This window comes from Gadus macrocephalus, chromosome 9 (assembly GCF_031168955.1).
Source record: "Gadus macrocephalus chromosome 9, ASM3116895v1".
Taxonomy (NCBI): Eukaryota; Metazoa; Chordata; class Actinopteri; order Gadiformes; family Gadidae; genus Gadus; species Gadus macrocephalus.
This window is the reverse complement of record NC_082390.1, coordinates 23276851-23284873: the sequence shown is the minus strand read 5'-3', so window position 1 is coordinate 23284873 and position 8023 is coordinate 23276851. Positions and strand designations below refer to the sequence as shown.

Below are 8023 nucleotides of genomic sequence, written 5' to 3'. Positions count from 1 at the left end.
ATCTCCTGGTAGCTAGCTGCATTGACCCTGCCCTTGATAAAACACAGTGGACCAACACCAGCAGCTGACATGGCACCCCAGACCATCACTGACTGTGGGTATTTGACACTGGACTTCAGGCATTTTGGCATTTCCTTCTCCCCAGTCTTCCTCCAGACTCTGGCACCTTGATTTCCGAATGACATGCAAAATTTGCTTTCATCCGAAAAAAGTACTTTGGACCACTGAGCAACAGTCCAGTGCTGCTTCTCTGTAGCCCAGGTCAGGCGCTTCTGCCGCTGTTTCTGATTCAAAAGTGGCTTGACCTGGGGAATGCGGCACCTGTAGCCCATTTCCTGCACACGCCTGTGCACGGTGGCTCTGGATGTTTCTACTCCAGACTCAGTCCACTGCTTCCGCAGGTCCCCCAAGGTCTGGAATCGGCCCTTCTCCACAATCTTCCTCAGGGTCCGGTCACCTCTTCTCGTCGTGCAGCGTTTTCTGCCACACTTTTTCCTTCCCACAGACTTCCCACTGAGGTGCCTTGATACGGCACTCTGGGAACAGCCTATTCGTTCAGAAATTTCTTTCTGTGTCTTACCCTCTTGCTTGAGGGTGTCAATGATGGCCTTCTGGACAGCAGTCAGGTCGGCAGTCTTACCCATGATTGCGGTTTTGAGTAATGAACCAGGCTGGGAGTTTTTAAAAGCCTCAGGAATCTTTTGCAGGTGTTTAGAGTTAATTCGTTGATTCAGATGATTAGGTTAATAGCTCGTTTAGAGAACCTTTTCATGATATGCTAATTTTTTGAGATAGGAATTTTGGGTTTTCATGAGCTGTATGCCAAAATCATCAGTATTAAAACAATAAAAGACCTGAAATATTTCAGTTGGTGTGCAATGAATCTAAAATATCTGAAAGTTAAATTTTTATCATTACATTATGGAAAAGAATGAACTTTATCACAATATGCTAATTTTTTGAGAAGGACCTGTACTGTAGCACCTACCTGCAACTCTGCAGTGCTGGCATTCACTGAATCACCCTTACTGTTAGTGTCCAGCTGGACGTCATCTGATCTCTAATATGAAAGCAGTGGAGATGAATGAGGCATAGAAAAATAGTGATGGGAAAGCTAGTGCAATATTAAAATCATGTTTGTAATTTAATGTTTAAATTCAACTGTGTTCACTTCTTACCATGTTAAAACCTTCCTCTCATGATCAACAACCTAACATCACCTCACTCTATACTGTAGCACCTACCTGCAACCCTGCAGTGCTGGCTTTCACTGCATCTCCCTTACTGTTAGTGTCCAGCTGGACGTCATCTGATCTCTAATATGAAAGCAGTGGAGATGAATGAATGAGGCATAGAAAAATAGTGATGGGAAAAGCTAGTGCAATATTAAAATCATGTTTGTAATTTATTGTTTAAATTCAACTGTGTTCACTTCTTACCATGTTAAAACCTTCCTCTCATGATCAACAACCTAACATCACCTCACTCTATACTGTAGCACCTACCTGCAACTCTGCAGTGCTGGCTTTCACTGCATCTCCCTTACTGTTAGTGTCCAGCTGGACGTCATCTGATCTCTAATATGAAAGCAGTGGAGATGAATGAATGAGGCATAGAAAAATAGTGATGGGAAAAGCTAGTGCAATATTAAAATCATGCTTGTAATTTTATGGTTTAAATAAAATAAAAAGTTATGTTCACATTTCCTTTCATGATCAACAACCTAACATCACCTCACTCTTCATATACAGTCCCTCCAGAAAAACACGATTATGCGATCGCAGAATTCAACACATAATCAGCCAAAGTCCGCATGAATATGAGGGCCCCGCATTTTTTTCAAATATGCCGCACTTTCACCACATAAATTGCCGATTTCCGTGCAAAATATGGGGGGCTTGCATGATTTCATAATCCCTGCATTTTCGTTGCAAAAAAGTCACATATATCTTAGCAGAATGTTGAAAAATTTTGCGTTTACTTCACACAACAGCAGCCATTTCCCCTTGTTGCCATGGGAACGTTATGAAGTTAGTGACGTAATTATGCAACGTGAACGTCATCGAAAAGCTGCATTTTTTTAAGTTCCGGCATTTATTCGCAAGTTCCCACAATTTCATGGCATAAAATTGCATGAATATGCCGCATAATCAAGGATTTTTGAACAATCACAAAAAAATGCTGCATTTTACTGGAGGGACTGCTGTAGCACCTACCTGCAACTCTGAAGTGCTGGCTTTCCCTGATTCAACCTCACTGTTAGTGTCCATCTGGACTTCATCTGAGCTCTAATATGAAAGCAGTGGAGATTAATAAGGCATAGAAAAATACTGATGGGATTGTCAAGAACAAGGGAAAAACATACAGACAGACTAACTCCTTTCTAGATGTGGGAGATGTGTGACGTTACTCTCGTTTTCAAGTGATATGGGTTAAGTTAATAGAAAAATAATGTTATTTGTCAATTAAATCAAATCGCTTTTTGTCCTTTACTTTACTGTAAAGTCCGCCAGCAAACGTTGGCTAGTAACGTTCATGATAACAACTTTTACCTAGCAAGAGTGTACTAGTTAGATGTTGAATCACAACCTCATCTTATCATCAACAACTCTAACGTTAGTCTGAAAATATAATCATCCTCCTGGATAAAATTATGACCAACTCACATTTCCTTTCTTCTTTTTCTTCCCCTGGAGAAAGAAATCTTTTAAACTGCGCTGCTGCTGTCTTTTCATTTTAACGGCTCTAACCTGTCGCGTTAGCTGCAGACACCCGCATCTCAAACAGTCTGAGCCGTTGAGGGGTTGCGGCAGCTTAGCGCTGTCTTGCGAGACAGCCGTATTCCCGCGAGATCACGAGAGCAAGCGATTAGAGTTGCAGGCTGGCAGCGATCAGCAGCGGTGACCGCGGCGCAGCCGTTCCGCGGCGCTTACGTCCCCGATGGAAAGCAGACAACTTAGCCTTCTAGGCAGCGATTCAAAGGCGTTTCCAGCCTGAAGTCCTTACAACCCTGCGCGTTGCCATACATGGGGCAGGTGACAAGACGCTGTGTTGCGCTTTCAAAATAAAAGCAAGTGAGTAAAATATTTTAAAAAAAAAATGATATTTTGCGGTATCATTTTTGGAGGGGACAAATGCGCCAGTCTCGAAAATTGGGGGGGACACGTCCCCTCCGTCCCCCCCGGCAGTGTTGGGAAAGTTCACTTTCTACATGAACTAGTTCAAAGTTCAGTTCACAAATTTTTAAAATGAACTAGTTCAGTTCAACGTTCATAATTCAACATTTTGAACTAAGTTCACAGTTCCAAAAAATGAACTAGTTCATAGTTCTTTTTTTCAATATGTTGCTGTGAGCTATTCGTTTTTTCCGGCATTTTGAACATTGAGCCCGCTTTGTGGTTTGTCTAGGATGAAATAGAGTGGTTGAATCAAGTATCGTAGCGAAATACAGTTTCTATCGTGTTTTATTGCACATTTAGCGCATTTTGTAAATCCCATTGATTTCTGTTGGAAGGCTCATTGCTTGTTGGCCGGAAACGGAAAGGCGGGGGGGGTTCACGTTTGGTTGTAGTCTTTTTGCTCGGTTCTATCCCTACTGTTGAGACAGAGAACCGAGTGAAAAGACTACAACCAAACGTAAACAGCCCCCTTTTCCGTTTCCGGCCAACAAGCAATGAGGCATTCTAGTCCGCTGAGCTATGAGCCAGAGAATTAACGTTATGGATTGTGTAGGAGCCATATTAAATGTGCTTTATTTTCGTGTAATTTTACCCCGTGCCACTAGGGGGCTGTGTGGTTCAGTTGACCTCGGGTCAGCAGAGTGAGGCATTTAACCTGATCACAGGTTGTTGTTGATGGGGAAGCAAACAGTTTTTCGACTGTGCCCGTGTGCCAATGCATCTTAGTTTAGTGAGGAATTCGGGTTTATTGTTTTGTTACATGTATTTTGAGTTAGAATTATTGCGGCTGTGTATTATTGGAAGGAAAATAAACCAGCAAAATAAACTGAACTGTCTTCGTTTTTGCGGTAATTGGAGCGCGCTGGGCGCACGTCGGAAACTATAAACGGAATCAACAACCAGTACTACTAAGTTTAGGGCTTAGTCAGTACATTTAGGTCGAAAAACTGCTTCGATTTGGAGAACGTTCACCAAGAGGACGCCGACTTGTTACATTGTGGATTAACGTCTTCTTTGGAAACCACGGATGTGAGGGAGGGCGGTGCACTATCGCCCACTATGGGCCAGCCGCCCCTGTGTTTGGAGTTGCCGATCGCTAACGGAGCTGCAGCTACCGGAGTGAGCTACGGGTCAGCGACAGCATCATCTCACCGGGACATCATTCATCAAAGCCGGCCAACGCTCGATTGGGGTATGTGTGGATCCAACCCGGTATCACGCAATTGCGTGCTCCTGCGCACGAACGTTAATCTATTGAAGCGTGTTCCCGAGCACGATAGTCCGACTTTTTGCGTGTTACACAAAACGAAATGTAAACCAATGCATTCTGAATGGGAGTGTTCTAAGACAATTAACGTGCTCCACAAAACGGTACGAGAGAGAGAGAAAGGAGACACGTTTGTAGGGGGGGGGGGGGCACGCTCGACAACGAGAGTTGGTTTTTATTGAACGCTCGACAACGAGAGTTGTTTTTTATTGAACGAGACTTCAACACGGAACAGCTGCACGAAACGATGGTCACGTCACTCTCGGTGACGGTGTCGACAATAATGAACACACGAACAATGTTAATAGAACAACACACAACCACATAACATCCCGAACCCATTAACCCCACTTAATCCTAACAACAAAACAAGTTAACAAAAGCCCCATTTGTCAACTGAGAACCCCAATTCCCAGAATCCCCCGCGGCTCCGGAACACGGCGTAGTTTATATTAATCTTTATTATCTGAATGGGAAATGCAATATTTTAGGACAGATACACCATTAAACGCGTTTCTAATGACATTTCTAGCGAGAAATGTACATTTTCCTTACATAATCTTCAGTCAGTGAATGTGTATGATCTTTATTAATCTTTATTATCTGAATGGGAAATGCAATATTTTAGGACAGATACACCATTAAACGCGTTTCTAATGACTTTTCTAGCGAGAAATGTACATTTTCCTTACATAATCTTCAGTCAGTGAATGTGTATGATCTTTATTAATCTTTATTATCTGAATGGGAAATGCAATATTTTAGGACCGATTCACCGTTAAACGTGTTTCTAATAACATTTCTAGCGAGAAATATACTTTTTACTTGCATAATCTTCAGTCAGTGATTGTGTCTGATCTTTAGTTTTATAGTTATTAGGATTTGATCGGCTCGCTCGCATGTTTCAACGACGTCAGGTTGCTTTCGCTAAACTAGCAGCTCACGTGCTTCCTGCGTTTGTGTTATTAAACTGTTACTTTATGTAACTTTTAATGATATCATCTTGTTAGAAACACGTATATCTGAGAGCCAACCCAGTCGCCAAAAGCATACGTTGACAGTGTACTTTTCGTGAACACTGGATTACGTCGCATTTCAACATAAAATAGCGTGTTATACACACACACACACGCACGCACGCACGCACGCACGCACGCACAGACACACACACACAAGCACACACAAGCACGCACAGACACACAGACACAGACACAGACACAGACACACACACACACACGCACACACGCACACGGTGCATTTTGCTGCTAAAACAACAACAAAAAAATATTCCCTCAAATATTATTACTTTCAAAACGTTGGCCAAAATGGCCAATAATATCATTTTTTATTTGGGATGCTTCTAGGACATTTTGGGTGGATTTTGAACGGTATGTGGGGGGCACGTTTTTTTGCAGGACCTGGCAACCCTGCGCTGTTGCCCGAGATCTGGATCCACCCTGGCGTGGTGCCGTCTCCTTTTGACCTTTTGACCCCAGACTTCTGGGGGAATAGCTGAATCAATTCATTAGTCAATCAGAAGCATGTAAATATCGTCCCGGTTGCGTAAGAGGACGAACAAGGTGTCCTTCAACATCTACGCTTCCAGGAGATTGCAACGGTGCCACACATGAGCATATTCGAACATGTTTAATGGTAGTAATTAGCTGTCGAAATTGGAGGCCTTAATCAATACTGAGCAGCTATTGATTTGCTTCCCGATAAAGATTTGTCACAAATGACATGTTATTTAGCATCTACACGTTGAGCTGAGTCCAATGACACCAAGAACGACACTCTAGCTAATGGTAACATGTATTTTACATGGTACACCTAGGTCTTGGACATGATCTCGGTGTAGCAAGAGGCCGAGCTTGATCTCATTGGACTCAGCTTAACGTGTAGATGCTAATTAACATGCAATTTGTCAAAAATCTCCATCGGGAAGCAAATCTATAGCTGGTCATTATTGATAAAGGCCTCCAAAATCGACAGCTAATTACTACCCCGAAACATATTCAAATATGATCATGTGTGGCACTGTTGCAATCGTCTCGAAACGCAGATGTCAAAGGACACCTTGTTTGCTCTGTTGCACTACCGGGAAGATATTTTCATACTTCTAATGGATTGATTCATATTTTAAGGTTCTCGGAGTGAGACTTTAAGTGGCTGCAGCAGAAGTGTTGAGACGAAAGATGATATCAAGAGATTTATAGAATATTCCCATTCACATTATGATTCTTCGTCGTAACATCCGACCAAACATCCTTTACATTCACAGAGCGAAGATTATGAAAGTCCAGGCTCAGCAAGTGCTCCATCTCGTTGCACCTGCACCCAGCGGCTCGCTTGCAAGATTTTGGCCTGAAGTTCTTCCCAGACCTACACCCTAGCCATCCAACATGCATATCTGAGAATCAGGCCTCTCTTTAATAATGACAAAAAGTTATGAGAGAAACACACATTAACTTTTTGTTATCTCATAAGCGGCGTGGTGCCGGCTCCTTTTGACCCCCGACTTCAAAAACGTGGCCACAGGCCAGCTGTGTCTACACACCTTTAGCCACAAATGTACACCTCCATCCCACAAAAAATGGGGACTAGAAACTAACCTCTGTCTTATGTACATTTACTGTACTGTTGGAGGTCATGCCCCTTTGCCGACCTTTTCGAGATTGCTAGGGATGCTAAAATGTTTACACACATTTCCCGGGGCCCCGTGTACGACATATCCGAGATTTGGAGTTCTAGCCCTTAGAGAAAAATGGAGTGTCATTTGGACAAAGCCCCTCAGAAGTGTAGCCTGCAAGGCCTAATGGTTCAGAATGTGGTGGAAAAACAGTTTTTGAGATAGGAAGGTCCTACCGCCCTGAAATTTTAATACCTTATTCTAGGGCCTAACTGGGACCTCCGCACCGAAACTTGGCCCGGTCGGACCCCGAGGGCAGGAAGGGGGGGCCCTTCCTGCCCGAGACTTGGCCCGGTCAGACCCCGAGGGCAGGCCCCCCCTTCCTGCCCTCGGGGTCCGACCGGGCCAAGTTTCGGTGCGGAGGTCCCAGTTAGGCCCTAGAATAAGGTATTAAAATTTCAGGGCGGTAGGACCTTCCTATCTCAAAAACTGTTTTTCCACCACATTCTGAACCATTAGGTCTTGCAGGCTTCTGAGGGGCTTTGTCCAAATGACACTCCATTTGGGAAAACTTTTTTTCTCTAAGGGCTAGAACTCCAAATCTCGGATATGTCGTACACGGGGCCCCGGGAAATGTGTGTAAACATTTTAGCATCCCTAGCTATCTCGAAAAGGTCGGCAAAGGGGCGTGACCTCCAACAGTACAGTAAATGTACATAAGACAGGTTAGTTTCTAGTCCCCATTTTTTGTGGGATGGAGGTGTACATTTGTGGCTAAAGGTGTGTAGACACAGCTGGCCTGTGGCCACGTTTTTGAAGTCGGGGGTCAAAAGGTCAAAAGGAGCCGGCACCACGCCGCTTATGAGATAACAAAAAGTTAATGTGTGTTTCTCTCATAACTTTTTGTCATTATTAAAGAGAGGCCTGATTCTCAGATATGCATGTTGG

At 43.5% G+C, this 8023-nt stretch overlaps 1 long non-coding RNA gene across 1 annotated transcript; it reads right to left on the bottom strand.

The window, feature by feature from the left end:
- Nucleotides 1-971: 971 nt before the first annotated feature.
- Nucleotides 972-2019, bottom strand: LOC132464898 (uncharacterized). The gene is made up of 3 exons (XR_009527387.1): nucleotides 1506-2019; nucleotides 1245-1316; nucleotides 972-1060 (listed from the first exon to the last, which is right to left on the bottom strand). It is a non-coding gene; the product is annotated as an uncharacterized LOC132464898 (long non-coding RNA).
- Between the last annotated feature and the right edge of the window lie 6004 nt (nucleotides 2020-8023).